This window comes from Lygodium microphyllum, chromosome 2 (assembly GCF_053477565.2).
Source record: "Lygodium microphyllum isolate KBCC chromosome 2, Lygodium_microphyllum_v1.1.10, whole genome shotgun sequence".
Classification (NCBI taxonomy): Eukaryota; Viridiplantae; Streptophyta; class Polypodiopsida; order Schizaeales; family Lygodiaceae; genus Lygodium; species Lygodium microphyllum.
In genome coordinates this window covers 95,319,156-95,337,987 of record NC_141136.1, presented here as the reverse complement: position 1 = coordinate 95,337,987, position 18,832 = coordinate 95,319,156, and positions in this window count along the sequence as shown.

Here is an 18,832-nt window from a genome sequence, read left to right as displayed (position 1 = left end):
TTCTTCTTCTTCTTCTCTCCCTTCCTCTTCTTCTCCTCTCTCTCTCTATTTCTCCTTCTTCTTCTCCTTCTCTCCTTCTCCTCCTTCTCTCTTCTCTCTCTTTTCTCCCTCTTCTCTCTCTTCCCACTTCTCCTTCTTCTTCTTCTTCTTTTCTTCTCCTTCTCTCTCTTCCCTCTTCTTCTCCTCTCTCTCCCTCTTCTCCTTCTCCTCTCTCTCCCTCTCCTCCTCCTCCTCCTCCTCCTCCTCCTCCTCCTCCTCCTCCTCCTCCTCCTCCTCCTCCTCCTCCTCCTCCTCCTTCTTCTTCTTCTTCTTCTTCTTCTTCTTCTCCTTCCCTCTTTCCCTCTTCTTCTCCTTCTTCTTCTCCTTCTCTCTCTCTCTCTCTCTCTCTCTCTCTCTCTCTCTCTCTCTCTCTCTCTCTCTCTCTCTCTCTCTCTCTCTCTCTCTCTCTCTCTCTCTCTCTCTCTCTCTCTCTCTCTCTCTCTCTCTCTCTCTCTCTCTCTCTCTCTCCACTCTGTTCACGGGGGGTCTCAGCCGACGAATGAGGAGGGGGGTCTCTCAGACGGAAGCCTAGGGGGGCATTGCTACCGCCACGAAGCTGGGGGGTCGCCTGCTGTGCCAAAACGGGGTGGGGGGGAGGTGACGAAGTAGGGAGGGGGGGTGCTTGTTGCTGCCCAAGCCGAGGAGGAGGAGCCACCTTATATGGTGGAGGGGGAGGTGGTAGGGGGAAAAAGGTGGCGCTACCCGCCATCTGGGGGGCTGCATGCCCCCCCATCACACACTTCACTCCCTCTCTCTCTCTCCCCTTGACGTGTAGATGGCGGGAAGAGAGAGAGGGATTTAAAAAAATTCAAAAAAAAATCAGATTTTGAAGGGGGGGTTTCTCATGGGGGGGATAGTACAGGGGTCACGGGGGGGGGCATTACATCCTCTCCCCCTTAGAGGAATGGAGCCCCAAGAGGAACACCAAGGAAAAGGGAATTCTCTTGCAGAAAATCTATCTTGTAACATCAACAAGCTTTTATTTCATTCTTTTGATCATCAAAACAAAGAAAACAACAATTCTTCACACAGCATCATAGTAGATTTCTCCCACGGATTTGATAGAATCAACCATAATCTTCAACATCTTCATAGAATTCTTCAATAGAAAAATGAACACAAAAGAATACATCATCTTTGAATGGAAATCAATCACATATTATTCATCTTCAATGTCTTCATAGTTCTCTCTCTCAATCTCTCACATACAGTTACACTATTTTGATAGAATTGACTATCTCTGGCTCTCTCTTTCTCTCTCTCTCTCTCTCTCTCTCTCTCTCTCTCTCTCTCTCTCTCTCTCTCTCTCTCTCTCTCTCTCTCTCTCTCTCTCTCTCTCTCTATCAATAGTACATCATCTCCTCACTACAATACTCTCATAATAACTCTCAATAATCCTTCTTAGGTCGTGGATGCACCTCCCAAGAGGTATGTCTGATATGAAGAGTCACCAGAGCCACTATAGTGTCTTTTCACAGCTCACTACTGTCATTGTCACGTAGTCTTCTCTTCAGTCTTCAGCAGTTGCTTCTTCCATTTGCTCTTTTGAACTTAGATTCATCCTTTCCAAAGGTTAGAAAACTTCCCCAAAGTCACACATACTTTCTACAGAACACTTACAAAAGGTCTATAGAACAGTTACAATACAGAGACAAAGCAGAGACAGAAGGTCTACAGAGGATTACAGAAGGTCATCAGAACCTCATAACTTATACTTAAACCATTCCAAACTATCAAAAACTATTCAATAAGCTTCCAAAAGATCTCAATCTTCATCAATCATCAATCCATGCTTCATACAGAAGACAATCAGAACAAAACAAAAGCTATACAGAAGGTATACATAACCAATTAGAAGCTCAACAGAACCTATCAGAACATCATAGAGCTTCATATCTCCACTGAGAATCATCATGAACTTCCAAAACATGATCAATATCATCCAAAACACTCTCAAATACTTCCATTAACAACCATACATCACTCTAAATCTATCAAAAATCAATCATTCAGACCTCAAAAACAACAAAAATCAGTCAAAAATTCAATCTTTTTCCACTCTCAACATATCCCCACACTTAAAAGGAAGCGTCCTCGCGACCTAAGGAAAAGAAGAATATAAGTTTATTAAGAGCTCAATTTTATCTTCCGTCGGATCTTCAATAATCTCTTCAAACCACGACCCCAACTTATAACCTGTATCTGAGATGATAGAAAAATACTACTAAAGGAAAACTCCCGTTATTCATTAACTCATCTGATTAATCATTTAAAAAGCCATAACAAATTTGTAAAGAATATAAGAGGTTCTCTTCAGCTTTCCACCATAGGCTTTCTATCCACCCTCAATAGTTTGAAAAGAGCTCTTGAACAAATTATTCTCAATCAGCACAAACTCATCACATACAATTATTACAACACACACACTAACACTAACACAACCATCTGAATGACACCTCCAAAAAGAGATATATATCATTAAGAATCATCCAAAATACATTGCAAAGGCATCAATGAAGGTGATCCCTTTTGAAGGCTTGGTGGTTTCGAAAACGATCCATAGAGAAGGATTCATCTACAAATGTCTTTGGAGGATTTTGAAAGAACTGCAGGTAGCACATCCTTTCTAGCAAAACAAGGTATCTGTTAGGTAGACATAGGGCATGAAAATACAGGACATCCAACTGGTGGGAGTCAATGTTCACATTGACATTCATACAAAGCTTTGGAATGGCCTTTTGATCATTATGGGAATGCCTATGCATGTATGCTAGATACCAAGCAAAATGGACTATCAATCTCACTGAAGGATCTAGAGATTGTGAATATTGGTGAGAAAAATGAAGGTAGTTCTAGTATGCTTGGCTGGCAGTTGTCCAATCCCCTCGAATTATTGGCCAGTTAATCTGAGGTCCCATAAGAGAATCAATCGAGCTCCATCCTCTTCTTCTGGGAATCTGCTGATCAAACCCTTCATATTCACTAACCAACTAAGGGGGTTGAGAAATAGAAGTGGCAGGAGATGGAAGCGGAATAAGTAAAAGTGGATGAAGAGATGGGTAGGAAAAATCATAAAAGGAGGAATAAGTTAAAGAATGAGTGGCTGAAAATTTTAGGGAATCAGTTAGGAAGGGTGTTAATTGATAAATAGGAAAGGTAGAAGGTATATGGATGGATGGTGAAGGGCATGGTGGAGAAGGGGAAAATACTCTATCTTTGATAAAAGAACAATAGGTAAATATGGGAATTTGAGGAAAAATTTGAGGTTGGAAAAGAAGGGGTAAGATTGCTGTTGAATTGGTTTGATAAAGGGAAAGATAGGTATCATAGCGATGAGCCATTTGTTGGTAGTACAGCAGGCTAGAAACAGAGGGACCTAAGACCAATCTTCTCTGATAGGCATCAAAAAAGGTTGAATCAAATGGATGGTTTTTGGAAAGGTGAGCTAAGAGATCCACCCTTAGTTGGTTAGTGCTCTGCACATAAGTAAAAGCTGTGTTTTGACTTGATTCGGGACCATAGAATCAATCATTGAGTGCCAGGAATTATCAAGGCAAGTAGCCACTTTTGAGGAATAACACTGGAACATGTCATCTATCCGCAACTCCAAATAGTTGACATACAAAACAGCTTGCAAAACCACGTCCCCCACATACCAAGCCATATCTATTTCATCTGGAATCAATAGATCACCTCGTAGATACATATATGATAGCAACATGGTATCCGTTGTCACAGAATCTTCAAAACACCATACGGACCACTTCTGTCAGTAACTCAGGAGACCAAGCCCCACTCCAACCATCCTCTAGAAGAGGAAGATCCATCGTTGAAAGCTTCATATAGAAGGCCAACTTCTGCACAATTGATAGTGGACAAAGAAAGAATGGTCCGGAGGAACATACTCCTGGAAATGTTCAAATGTAGACCATAGCAGATCCACTTGGACTGCAATCATTCCACTTTATCTTGAAATAATGGACACAAGGTAGCCTATCTCTGGAGAACTGCCAAGTCCTGCTTTGAGAGAGAAGGGATCAGAGGAACATTGGGGCTTGGAGGAACAGACCATGACTGTGCCAGTTGGTCTTGCAACTGCTTGATTTGGGAAGCTTGTGAGTCCACTGTGTCATGAGCAGTCTGTAAAGCTGAGAGTTTTGCATCTAAAAGAGTCTGAAACTCTTGAGCTTCGTTGGACATCCTCTCCTTCTCCTCTGAGACTTTAATGACCTCTGATTGAGCTTCTATTAACTGAATCTTCAAAGAAGATATCTCTTCTCTTTGAGCCTCAATCATTTGGGTTTTTTTCTCCATCTGCTTAAACAGATCTGCCAGTGTGTCTTTAGCAAAGGCTAACTCTGATGTTGCCTTATGCAACTGGTCTTTGGACTGCATCAGCTCTTCATAAAAGGAAGCATACAGCTGTTGAACACAGGATGTCATTGAAAGTTCAATCGAACTCTGGATATCTTTACAAAGGAATGGAATGGCATCTCCCGACACTAAACTCTTCAATGAAGGGACTAATATGTCCAAAGAACCCTCTCTATGTGCTCTGAACAAGTTGTTACATGTGAGGTAAGCAAGGAGGTCACTGCCAGATGTAGCAAGAATTGTGACTGAAGGAAGAACTGAAGGAGCTTTATCTGCCACACGCTTCAAGCGTTTTCGTTGTGCCTCATGAAGGATGGCATGTACTTTCATTTCATGCAAGTGTATTACATCAAACTTGAGGTTTACCTTCGAGAAAAATGTTGTGGAAACTCTACCTTTCCACCCAAAATCTTTTGATAAGTTACATTGGGATCTAAGAAACCCACTTTTCCACGCTCATTCGCGCTAAACACATAATTTAATAATTTTAAAATCAACCAGCCATTCACTTTGCATGCACTACGTGTGCTTAAGAGACACCTTAATTGTTAATAAAAATGAACCAGCCGTCACAAAAAAGCATGCGCTGGCAAAAAAGCGCTCCACATCACTATTAATTTTTAATTAAGGAGTTTGCATTTAAAGACCCAGTCTGGGAATCGTAGTTTGGATTTCGATAAAGCACCGTTTCACCCTAATAATTTGTAATTAAAATTTTAAGAAGGAGCCGCCGTTTTCTTATTAAGGTTTATAACCTAATAAAATGTCACCCATTGTTAATAATTTCTTAAAATGAACCCTTCATTAAAATAATTTTCCCTCACTACACTTTCTCTCCCTTTTTAATAAACACGCTTCGTGGGATGGGGCGTAAAAGTCTTTTAGTTGAAACTGATTGGTCAAGGTTATCGTCCGGTCTTGATTTACATTTTTATGGTATTATGATTTGTCTATGTGCTACGATTATGGGAACTGTGTGTAGTTCTTTCTTTCTTGCCTGATATGGGGATTTGGGTGTCTGTTTATTGCATCGCATGAAGTTTTCGGTCGCATATGTGTAGAGGTCATGCCGAATTTTTTCTAGGATGTGTATTGTTTGGGGTGGTAAATGGGTTAGTGTGTCCTTATTTTGATTGATTCCTTTTTGATAGCCCTTTGGTTGTTTTGCAGGCATTCTTTGTGATTGTTTGTGTTGTGGTGTGTGTGTTTTCCATTTGAATGGCGCCTCACGCTCCTCCTCCTATCCAGTATGTCCCGCTGGTCAGTAGGGATTACTCTTCCCTACTGGCTTTTGAGCCTATAGCGAAAGCAAGACTTGCGCCTTTCATGGCTGCTTCATTTCCCTTTATTCCAGATGATCCATCCTTGTGTGATGAGTTCCTTGCCTCATACAGCAAGAAGTCGGGACTGGTCCATGGTGCTTCCATGACATTGACACCCGAGGGTTAGGGAAGGCTTTGTCTCTTCCCTACAAAGGAGAGCCCTTTGTTACAGCTAGACAATTATTCTCCAACGATGAGATTTTCATGCTGTTACAGAAGCAGAACAAAGAGATTTTGGATGTCAAGAAAGTGATCAACACTTCAGGAGTCTCTTTTTCCATGATCATTGATCCTCTGTGGAAGTTGGTCTGCCAGTTCCTCCAAGACAGGTTTACGCCTGCCAAAACACCATCCCATTACTTATCCAAAGAGCTCTTTACAGCTTCCAGGATGGTGTTAAAAGGAGTGGCTATTGATTGGAGCACTTATCTACTTACAAAGATGGATCAACATTTCTTCAAAGTAACCGGGGGAAATGTCACAAACGTCACATATGGATTCTACATGTATGCTTTCTTGACATACTCAGGTATATAACACATGTATGTGTTATGAAGTGTAAGAATGAATTTTCAACCATCTTGCAAGTGTCCACAATGTATGTTAATTCAGCCATGATTTTCAGCTGATTTGTTAGGATTTAAAATGAAATTTTATGATGTGTAGTATTAAAATTAGGGTTTTTCTTTTACTGCAAAGAATATTTTTGCATTTTATGGAAATATTTTCTTAATTGAGAAATGTGAAAAAAGAGGCAGGGGATTTGTGAAATTTTTTGGATTTTTTTTGGATTTATTTCTAAATTTTTACTAATTTTTAATGAATTTCACTCATTTTTCATGTAAATTTGGATGAGTTTTCAGATTTTAAATTTTTTACAATTTATTTGTTTTAATTTTCACCTTACAAATATTTCAAATAATTTCAGCAATATTGGTAAATTTTCAAAACAAATTGTAATTTTTTTTATTTTAAATGAATTTTTGGAATTTTATATATATATAGTATTTTTATATATTTGCGGGTTGGAAAATACAAGGTGGTACCGGGGCTGCATGTGAATAGCGAAGAATGACTACGTGTGAGCGGCGGGTCTGCAATCTCCACCGCACGGACAAGTCGGAAGCACGTCCTCACGCGTGAACATCCGCTAGCACTCCCGTACTCAGCAGGAAAAAGAACAGAAGAAAACGGGCTGGAACGGGGGCTAGCGGAGGAGGAGGAGGAGGAGGAGGGTGGTGGAGGAGGTGGTGGGGGAGGTGGAGAGGAAGGAGGAGGAGGGGTCCGCGGCGACAGACGGCGGGCGCGGCAGCAGACGGCGACGGGGATGATGAAGGGCGGCCGAGCACTATTGGAGGGCGGCCGAACGCTGCTGGGGGGGGCCGAACACTGCAAGGGGGCAGCCAAACGCGGCTGGAGGGCCAAGGGGGGGAAGAGAAGAAGGAGCAGGGGGAGATGGAGAAGAAGAAGAGGGGAAGAAGAAGAGAAGGGGAAGGGGAGGAGGAGGAAGGAGGAGAAGAAGAGCATGAGGGGAGAAGAGAAGAGGAAGGGGAAGAAGGAGGGAGGAAGGGGGAGAGAGGAAGGAAGGAGGAGGCGCCACGAACGGTAACAGATAGGTATGTTTTTTTTTTCTTTTTGTGGTTTTCTTGGTTTTTTTTTCTTTTTTGGTTTTTCTCTTCTCTTTCTCTATGTTTTTGTTTATTTCTTTTTTGTTACTTCTTTTTCTTTATTATATATATTTTTTTTGGGTTTCTTTCTTTTTTTGCTTCTTCTTGTTCTTTGTTTGTTGTTTTTTTTTGCTTTTTTTATAATTTTTTTAAAATAAATTGCTTGTGTTGTTTGTTGTTTTTTTTTCTCTTATATATATATATATATATATATATATATATATAGTGGTGTTGGTGTTGGCTGTAGGTGTTATTTTTTTTAAAGGAAAAATAGAAAAAAATGAAGAACGAAAAATGGAGGGGCAAAAAAAAACACACCCTCGGCTCGTGCGCATGCGCAGGCAGCAATAAAAAAATTTGCAGTGACGGGGTCAAACATGCAGGGACGGTGACACGCAAGCCACGGACGCCACGGAGGCGTCCCGAGACGCGTAAAACCAGAAACAAGCGCGTTCACACGTGACACGAGAAACGCGGTCACACGGGAAAAATGAAGAAAAAGTAATAAAATCCAAACCGTTCGTCAGATCAAAAATCCGCAAAAAGGAAAAATGTGTCGGGAGATGAGGGGGAAATGTTAGAAACATGCAACATAGGTTTCGGAGAAAATCAGGGTGTTCACATGGAAAAACCGCAAAAAAAAGCCCAAAAACACATACGTGTATTAATATCGGAAAATCCGCGCATTAGAACGAAGTGCAGAAAGAAGGAAAAGTGTGCAGAATAAGGTTGCCAACAACCTATCATGATAAAACACAGTTCCGATTGAGATAGGATGTATTCACATGGGAAAAATCCCAAAAATGGACCTGAAAATAGACTCGAAAATTAATACGGGAAGAACCGTGCGTCAGAATAGCGGGCGATAAAAAGGAAAAAATGTCCGCAAGAAAGGGATTCACAGGGCTGGCATATCAAAACTCAATTTGGGGGAAATTAGGAGAGGTTCACATGGAAAAAACACGAAAATCACACCCGAAAACACTCTGAAAAATTAATAACTAAAAATTTGACAGTTGAAAGAGGGGGAAGGGAAAAGGAAAAAGTGGAGGAAAGGTTGGCAGGACATGGCTATCAAATCAAACTGGAATTCCGGTGAAAATAGGGCAGGTTCACATGGAAAAATGTGAAAAATAGACACGAAAAAGGTCCCAAAACTCATAAAAATTAATAACGAATGAACCATGCATCGGAAGGATAGGGAGTAAGAAGGAAAAATGTCTGGGGGAATGGGTAGGGTAGGGTTAACACATCAGATTTGGGTTCCGAAGCAATAAAGACGCGTTCACATGGAAAACCGTCCCATTTATGAAAATTATTTCAAAAATTAATAACTTGAGAACCGTATGCCAGAACAGGGGTTGGTAAAAAGAAAAAATAGGCAGTTCAAAGGGACAAACAAGACTGTAAGGTTGAATTGGGATTCTGGTGAACATAGGGTCCGTTCATATGAAAGAAGCGCAAAATCAAGAATAAGGACAAATGGTCAAGAAACAACCCCGAGGACAGGGTGAAATAGAACAGAGGAGTGGGGAAGGGACCCCATCAGGGTAAAATGAAATCACGACATAGATGCATGATCAGAACAGGGTATATGCCTGGGAGTATGGAACATAGACGTGCAGGGACGCGTCCCCACACTTGAAACCTTAGCAGGAAGGGTAAACCGAACATCAAGGACTGAGTACCACACATCAGACCAACCACGACGTCCCCACACTTAAGACATAACCGTCACTGAGAAATAGAAGGTGTAGGGTTAGAAAAACTTGGCCCATATTGCAGAGGAGGAATGTCGACTATCGAGGTTGCGTCTGGTGTCGTTGTGTCGGCTAGAGGAGGTAACAAGGTATCTTCACGGCACTTGTCCAACGTCCTTTGTGGCACGGACCATGCGACAGCACCTAGGGAGGTGGCTGGTTGAAGGAATCGCAGGAAATTAGTCGATGACGAGGGATATTGCACTCAACTCACAATCACTCAAATGGAATGAAAGAGCAGTCACTCGCCCCATGACTAACGTCACTCAAGGAAATAATAAAGAAACCCATAGCTCACACCTACTTGAGGAATCAACAAGGAGATGGTGCGAAGAGAGTATGCCATGGTGCACAATTGATGGTGCATCAGTGCGTCTAACCCCGGCTGGCATGGGTGCAAGGAGGAAGGCCAGGGAGCCTTGTAGTGCAGTATACAGAATAGAGTGGCGTGTCCTGTGCTAATGGCAGAGACCCAGCCCATGGGTGCATAGGGAAACGGGAACGTACCTGACTCCAAGGGTCGTAACGTCCTTCAATCCTCACCTCTCGATAATTGATTGAAGAAACACCAGTCACACTCAGCCCACCCTCTGTCTCACACTCTGTTGAAACATACAAAGGATAGCCCTTTCTTCTTGAAACCCATTGATGTAATCCTCACTGTCACTTGTGCAGAGGTTGTATGCCTTGTGCGCAATTGATGGTGCAACTATGCATCCCACCCTGTGCTGGCATACAGTGCAAGAAGGAAGGCCAGGGAGCCTTATGGTGCAGTGCACAGGAACAGATCGTGCATTGTGCATTGAGAGGCCCATCCCGTGCGTTGTGCATTGAGAGGCCCATCCCGTGCGTGCAACATTCCATTCACACATCTCACCTCTCAGTTGATTTGAAGGGAAAGACTGGTCACTCACCCCACCCTCTATCTCACTCGCTGATAGATACAGAGGGCAGCCCATACTCACGTCCCCATCCTGTTAGGATGAAAGCTCGCATCACTCAAGGGGTTGGTGATGAAGATCATGTCGGCTGTTGTTGTCATCAGGATCTTGAAGATGAGGCATACCCAGGGAGGCAGCCTACAAATCTTGTACTTCAATGACTTGTAAGAAATGTCTTCTGTTAGAAGAACAGACGGACTGATATTGCAGAGACAACGCACCAAGGGAGGTGGCTTAAATTTACTTTTTGAAGAGGTTCTACTGGTGAGTCAGTTATCTTGAACTGCAGGGTGTTACCACCTTTTCCACAGTCAGCTTCCCGCCCAAGGGTGTTTCCACCTTTTCTTGGAACAAGGCCTGTTATGATAGGGAATTTCTTCCTTTTCTCCCATAACAGTTTCGTTTGTTTTGTTTTTTTCTTTTTCTTTTTCTTTTTCTTTTCTTTACTCTTTTTTTTCTTCTTTTTTTTCATAAGAACGAAAATGGTAGAAGTACCATGTGTCAGGACCAACCTCGCCACCATTGTTAGATCATATGAGAAGAGAACAGGGTCGGGTTGAGATATTTCTACGAGGGGGTAGCAGAACGAGACCGCCTCATGAGGAGAATCAGAAGGGCTATCAGAAGCACGATGAGAAGGACAATGGGACTCCCAAAAGGGAAAGGTTAGGTCGACTGTGATTGTCAAGATCCCCAGGGAGGGAAGTACTTCTTCAGACGATAGCCATTGACCAGGAAAGGATCATTAGAGAGGCATCAATGGTCTGCACCTGAACAGAACCGTTAGGATTGACAACAAGTACCTTGTACGGGCCCATCCACCATTGTTGAAGCTTGCCAAGAAACTTGCCAAATCTTGAATCATAGGCTAGAACAAGATCACCTTCTTTGAACTCCTTGTGCTTGATGAAACTATCATGATAGTCCTTGCGTCGCACTTGAGTGGTTTCCATGCACTGTAGAGCCATCCATCGTATTTTATCCAAGCATTCCAAGTGCAAGAGATGGCATTGCAGTGACTCATTATCTCCCAAGCATTCTTTACATGCCATTTGCAAAGAGGGCAATTCCAGCTCAACAGAGAAGACAGCTTCTATACCATACACTAGCTGGAAAGGGGTCTGTCCCGTAGCTGCCTTATGGGAGGTTCTGTACGCCCAGAGGGCCTCTGTAAGTCGATCATCCCAATCGCGACGATGTGCGGCAATCGTTCTTGTCAGGATTGAGCAAAGGATGCGATTGGTGACTTCAACTTGGCCGTTGGCTCTGGGGTAATAAGGAGTGGACTTGCGATGGCAGATCTTATACAGTTCTGTTAGCTCCTCATGATTTTGTTAAGGAAATGAGTACCTTTGTCACTTACCAGCTCAAGGGGACTGCCAAAACGGGTGATAATATTCTCGTACATGAACATGGCTACGCTATTACCATCGTCCCGCTTCAAGTCTTTAGCTTCACACCACTTTGTGATATAATCCGCACATACTAAGATGTATCTGTTCTGCTTCCGTCTGGTAGGTGGATCAATGGGACCCACAAAATCAATACCCCACTTCTCGAATGACTTTAGGGGAAGAATGGGTTGCAATGGCATGGCACTTGTTTTGGTGGGTTTACCAATGGCACTTGTTTTGGCATGGCATGGCACTTGTTTTGGCATGGCACATGTTTTGGCATGGCATGGCACTTGTTTTGGCATGGCACTTTAGGGGAAGAATGGGTTGCAATGGCATGGCATCACATCTCTTGCAGTAGTCATATGCGTCCTTGTGGAGGGTCGGCCACCAGTATCCTACTAATAGAGCCTTCCTGTGGCTGTCGCTTCTCCTGGGAAGTGTCCACCACATGGTTCATCATGGCATGCTTTCAATACTATGCCGATTTCATCCCCTGCAACACATCTTCGCAGCACTTCATCTTTGCCTCTCTTGTACAGTGCACTGCCTAGCAAAGTGTAGGGGGCTGATTCTAACAAAAGCTTCTTCTTCTCACGGCAGGAGGATACTGTTGAGTTGCCACGAGGTTGGCTATGTTTGCATACCAGGGAGTAACTGTTTCAACTAAAAACAAGGAAGCATCAGGAAGGTCTGGATCATCATGTTCCTCTGCTTCTGATTGAGGGATCCGTGACAGATGATCGGCTAGGACATGGGAACGGCTAGGCTTAGTTACAAGTCGAACTCTTGGAATAGGAGCAACGATCTCATCAGTCGTCCTTTAACATTTGCTTTGTTCATCAGGAAGGACATGGCTTCATGATCCACATAGAACTTGAAATGCGTTGACAGTAGATAGTGTTAAAACTTCTCCAGTGCAAACACCATTGCCAAGCACTCAAGCTCTGTCATTGTATAGTTCTGTTCCCTATCAGCGACCTTTCGGCTTGCATAATAAATTGGTTGATCTAATTTAGAGGGGGCATTTTGACATAGGACAGCACCTAGCCCTTCAACTGATGCATCTGTGTGCACATGGAACTCCTTCATCCAATCAGGAGGCTGTAAAATAGGTGCTTGGATTAGGCACTGTTTTAGGGTATTAAAGGCCTCTTCACAGTCATCAGTCCAAAGGAAATCAGCTTCTTTCCTTAGGAGCTTGTGCAGAGGGGCTGCCTTGGTTGCAAAATGTGCAATAAATCTTTTGTAGTAGCCCACATGGCCAAGAAATCCTCTCAATTGCTTGAGGTTTGTTGGTGTTGTTAAGGCGGCAATCTTCTCAATCTTCGCCGGGTCTATTGCAATCCCTTGTGCAGAGACAATATGGCCCAAAAGAACTCCCGAGGAGACACCAAAGACACATTTGTCGGGGTTGAGAGAAACCCCATACTCTCGGCATCTGTCAAAACATTGCTCTAGGTGTCCCCAGTGCTCTCGGATCAAACTATAGACACAAAAGTCATCAAGATACACCTCGATGAAATCATGCAAATGATTCTGGAAGGCAGCCATCATTACTCATTGGAAGGTGGCAGGAGCATTACAGAGCCCAAATGGCATCACTCTATAGGCATAGGTCCACCATTCTGTGGTGAAGGTTGTTTTAGATTGGTCCTCTTGTGCAACCACTGTGTCCAACAGTTGGTCTGTAAAAGGGATAGGGAAATGATCCTTCTTTGTCTTCGAATTCAGCTTTCCAAAATTGACACATATTCGAAGTTTCCCATTCTTCTTGGGTACTACCACAATGGGCGAAACCCATTCACTATTAGCCACAGGATAAATGAACTCTGCTTCAAGAAGTTTCAATAATTCGGCCTTCACCAGAGCAGAGTAATTAGGATTCATAAGCCTTTGTCTTTGCCTTACAGGTTTGGCATCAAGCTCTAGGTCAATGTGATGTTGGCATACTGTGGGATCAATCCCCTTTAGGTCTTTATATGACCAAGCAAACACATCTAAGTTCTCCTTTAGTAGATCTTGTAGGACCACTAGTTCTTCTTATGGAAGATTGAGACCCACTTTCAGATGGCATTCGATACCATCAGTATCCAAAAACGTTACTTGTCTTTCACCTTCCACTTCACGGATAAATGTCCCACGGATTTCTTCTGGATAGAGGTATCCTCATCTGATGTTCCGCAAGAACCAGTGTCCTCCTTCTGTACAAATGACTCATTCATCTGTTTAGGTTGCTGGAAGGGTATCAGAGCTTTATTTGCTTCTGTGTGAGTGTGGTGATTTCTTCTGGACTTAGGGATTCATCTTCAGAGGATGCATCCAGGAATGTCACATAGCACGGACCTGCTAGAGACCGGGGCTCTGATGGCTCTAGCTTCTGTTGGCAGGGGGCATCATCATCATCTTTTCTCTAGACTGAATAGTTAGGGCGACAAGAGCCACTGGTGAACTTAATTTTTATGCCTTTAATCCATTGCTTATACAGATTCTGCATACTTTGTAGTCCATTGATCAACCCAAATGGAACCATAGTCATTCCATCCAACACCCAGAGATCTTCGGCCTCTGAGGTCTCTGTAGGGACATCAACAAGATCATCCTCTATCAGAGAGAATTCTTCATTTGCACTTTCATAACCTGCTTCATTTTCTTCCTCATCATTTTCATACTTGTCCTCTGGAGGCTCTGTCTCTGCTTCTGTAGAAGCCCTGTAGGAGAAAAATAGATCTTCTGTCTCTGTATCTGCTTCTGCTTCTGTCACAGCTTCTGACTCTGCTTCTGGCTCTGGCTCTGGATTTGTTACTGTTATTGTCTCTGTGACTGTCTTTGTATCCGCTCTGTCTCTGTACTGCCTCTACTCTGTAACTGTTCTGCCCCTTTATTGTCTCTAGTCTGTCTCTTCTTTGTATCTATTCTACCTCTGCTCTGTCTCTGCGACTGTCATGTAATAGGGAGAATAGTACATCCATGCTTCTATTTCACTGTCAGAGGTGATTTCAGAAGTTAATTCTAGTTGAGGCAGGAGGTATTCTCCCATGGATAAGGATTTTGCTTCCCTTGGCAGTTGGCTTACAATGCCCACTGTTAGGGACTGTGCCTCTGTTTTCTTAGGAAAGATTTGCTTAACAGCCTCTTCATCTCCTGATGTACCATTTGTTACCTCATTAGAGGAGTCAGTTATGACTTCAATGGATGTGGATCCATTGCCTTTTTGCGATCCATACAGCTTTAACACCACTTTGTTGGGTCCTCTGCCTAGGGTTAGGGTGCCTTTGAACCAGTCCCGTCCTGGCTCTTGCTTCAAAAAGCCAAGGTCTTCCCAACAACAAAGGGTATGAAGTCCCATAAGAATTTGGTTTGACCACCAGATATGTCAGCCAATAGTCTCTTCCTACAACGGTTATTTTTACGTATGGGAGAATGCCCAACGGTTTGACTCTGCTTTGGTCTGCCAATATGATAAGCTACTGTGTAGGTTGAATTCCTTGCAACCCTAAGTCCTTCATTGTCACATCCGTCATTATATTTACTAATGAGCCTCCATCAATCAATGCATCTGAAATAAAGCATCCTTTTATCCATATACTAATCTCTGGGGTTCCAGGATCTAGGAAGGCATTAGCCACATCTACTTCCTTTACAGCCTCCGGGGCCTTATTGGTCATGGTCGTTATTGAAGGAGCGATCCTTAGTCCACGCCTTCTTGTCAAGATGCTTTTGAATTTCTTTTGACAATTGGGAGACAGCATCAGCAATTGTCAAAATGTTAGGTTAGGTTTAAAAGTGTCTAGGTCTTTGACCAAGTCATAATCTTTGATAAGATCCACAGGCTTCTCCAGCCGGCGGGGGAATGGGACTACACCCATTTTCATCTTTCCTTTTTCTTCTAATAATTGCAGCATTGGCATTTCCTCTAGTTCTGGAAGTGTTTTTGTATCATCTATCTCCTGGGCCTCCGGTCCTATCTCTGGGACTATCTCTGTAGCTCTCTGTGGCGCTACAGTGCTCTGTACTACACTGTTCTATTCTGTACTGCTCTATCCCTCTGTTGATAGGTGGAACTTCACAATCTTGGTAGGAGAATAATTTTCGATCTGAACCACTGGTTCCTTCTTCTTGGTGCACGTAACAACGGCAACTTCCAACTCTACCAAATTGGAAGCAGGCTCTTGTACCTTCTGTTGGCTATCAGTGGCATTGGCCTTTACAGGGGCTGGACTTGGACAATCCTTTGCAGTGTGGCCTTCACCTTTGCATCGACTGTATAAGGGCTTGTAATCCACAGATCGTCTAGGGTTTGGACAATTCAGGGAGATATGTCCCTTTTCTCCACACCTATAACATTCCACCTTTGATCTCTGACCCGCCAGACTGTCGTCCTCTCTGTAACTTTGAGAGAGAAACCTCCTCAGACCAAAATTAGGACCAAATTCTCTAGGCTTTGGTCCAATATCCTGTGTTGTCATTTTGGATTCTAGCAAGTTGAATCTTGCATTTTCATCGTTCTATCTTCGTTCATGCATCTCTTTCAGAGAGCAAATATCCTCTGTATGGTTCTTCCGCAAACAGTAGGAACAGAAGGCTCCAGGAATGGTTGGTTTTGGAGTACATTCAGTGGCTAAATGTCCCGCTTGATGACACTTTCCGTACCATGTATTAGAGCGTATCACATCTCTTCTAGCTCCCACAAGAGTGGATATATTGGTGGTATTCACCTTCAGCATCTGTAGTTGCTCTGTAATCACATTCAGAAGCTCTTTCTTTATACTTGCAACTGAGTTGGATAAGTAGTCCTTCAGATTTTCACCTCCTGAAGTGCTTGTAGTGGGATTTTGGGAAGTGTCTGTAATTACTGCATAAACTGGTTGGGTCGATCCAGAAGGTCCTCTATTCTGGCTCTGATTCAGAGCTCCTGTTGAGACTTGGGGTTGTTGATTCCAGTTGGTAGGGTTCCACTGTTGTTGAGTCGCCATTGGAGGAACTGTTTGAGGCCAGTGTTGCTGTGGTTGAACCATCATTTGAGGCACTGTCATCTGCGGCGACCAAAGTGGATTAGGTGCATTATACTACGGCACTATTTGCATCTTGGGATAGGGGTAGGGAACTGTCCCTGGGACTGCATTTGGTGGGTATACCATTCCAGGCATGGGAGGAGGTAAGACTCCTCTTCCTGGAGTCACTGACAGTCTTGCTTCAACTTCATCATACAATCTTGCATCTTCCACTGCAGCTTGCAGATTGACTGGTATTCTCAATTCTACAAACTTGCGAATCTGACTAGGAAGGGGACCTTGAGTTGCCATGGGGCTTCTGTAAAGAGTGCTTTTAGGGTGTCAAAGGAGGCTTCTGCTGCAAGCTCGTTCTCAGCTTTGATTTTTTCCTTCTCTCTTCTCACGTACCTCTGGACTCATTCTAACACTTGCCTCTTTATTGCATCATTCATCAGGTGGTTTGCTTCAACCAGTTGGTCTGGACTCAACAGGATAGTATCAGAGGGGGCTTCAGTCTCTGAGGGATTCTCTGGCCAACATCTCCTCTACTTCCTTCTTTTCAACATCTCTGAATTCGGCTTTCAAACCACTACAGAGGGGGAGATATTCCATTTTGAAGGATGAAACCCTTACTTTGTTGCTCGATTTGAAGCGCGCAAGTGCTCAAGCTTGAATTTTTTGGTCCCGAAAATGGAACCAAAATGTAGAGCCACCAAGACCCACGGATCGCTTATTGTTCAAGCGTTTCAAGCGATCACTAATGTCTATCTCTCACATAACTAATGGGCTATCCCTCTCTAAGAGTGTAGTGAGCTTACCTTGATGCCCGAATGAGTTGCCTCCTCCTTCAAGCACACTAGTAGCTCCATAATTCTTGATGCAAGCTCAAGCATCCTCAAGCCTCCACCTGGAATCTCCATCCTCCATAGTTGTGCGCGAGAAAAGAGAAGAGAAGAGAAGAGAAGAAGAAAAGAGGAGATGGTGGAGAGTTTCACCTCCTTGATCCCTCACCCTCACACACTCACTCCCTCACATCTCTCACTCCCTCTCTCAAGCACACACAAGCAATCAAGAGGAGAGAAGAAGAGAAATAAAAGAGTCTCTAGTTTCCACATACCAAAGAATGAGCTTTCATTTACTTTTTAAACTTTATATACATGCCCTAAAATCCCATGGGCGGTCATCCTCTTTTTTACATGACCAACCATTGTGGCATGATCCTCTTTTCCATTCCCTTCTACTTGGCCTATGTCTTTAACCTATCCCTATCTACCCTTTTACAATTTGCACAAGAGTGACTCTGGCACTCTTTTACAAAGTTTTTGAGATGTCTTTCACTTAAAAAATGTGATTTTGCCTCAAGCTTAATTTTAGAGGCAATCCTTGCACCTTTGCTTGTTCTCTGCTTCTTCTGTGTCTCGAGTTGGGGTTAACAATATATAATAGTGAGTGACAATCAATGTCAAGATTTAAAGCTCCAATCTAAGCTCAAAGGAAATCTAGAAGCATAACCAAGCGTGTAACATGGACCATAAGCATCAGTACATCACCTGGAATGATAGGTAAGCATCCAGGAGTAATAGGCATATGCTTTCACTAATAAAATAGCATTCAATCCTACTTATTATAGTAGTAGAAAAACTTTATAAAACTGAGAGACAGAGTGCTCAAATCAATTCCAACGCATTCCAATACATTGGCATAACATCCCTATATGACCTAGCATCAAATATACATCCTAGGAAGCATAAGTGACCTCTAGACAATGAATGAAGTGCTATCCTAAACTATATGGAAACAAACTGTCACAAACTATGAATCAATGCATAATCCTAGGAGCTCCAATGGATGCCCAAACTCATATTAGAGATGTTGGGAAAATTTCCAATGATTGCCAAGAGCTAGGTGGAGTGCCAAGAGCTAGAGGATGAGGCATGCTAATAATCAGGAAGGAGGGTGTAGCAAATAGGTGCAATTCACACTGATGTGGTTGCCTCAGTTGCTACTCCTACTACTGGTACACTGATGCTTTGGAAGCACTCTAAGGTGCTCAAAGGAATCAAGCAATGCTCGAGAAAAATTGGCAAAAGGGGGAGAAGAAGCTAGGTAGGAGATTAGAGCTCAATGTGTACCTTAGGGTGAAGAATCCATTGTTGCCATTGAAACTGAGAGAGCTGGAGCTTTTCTCCACAAGCTAAAGCAATGCTGAGTCATCGGGCCCAAGATCTCGAGGAACATGGCTTTGATACTAGTTGAAGGGAGGTGATCCTTGAAGTGGAATCATGGAGCAAAAGCAAGAGCTATGGTGGAAGAAGCAAGAGCAAGAGAGAGAGACACACAC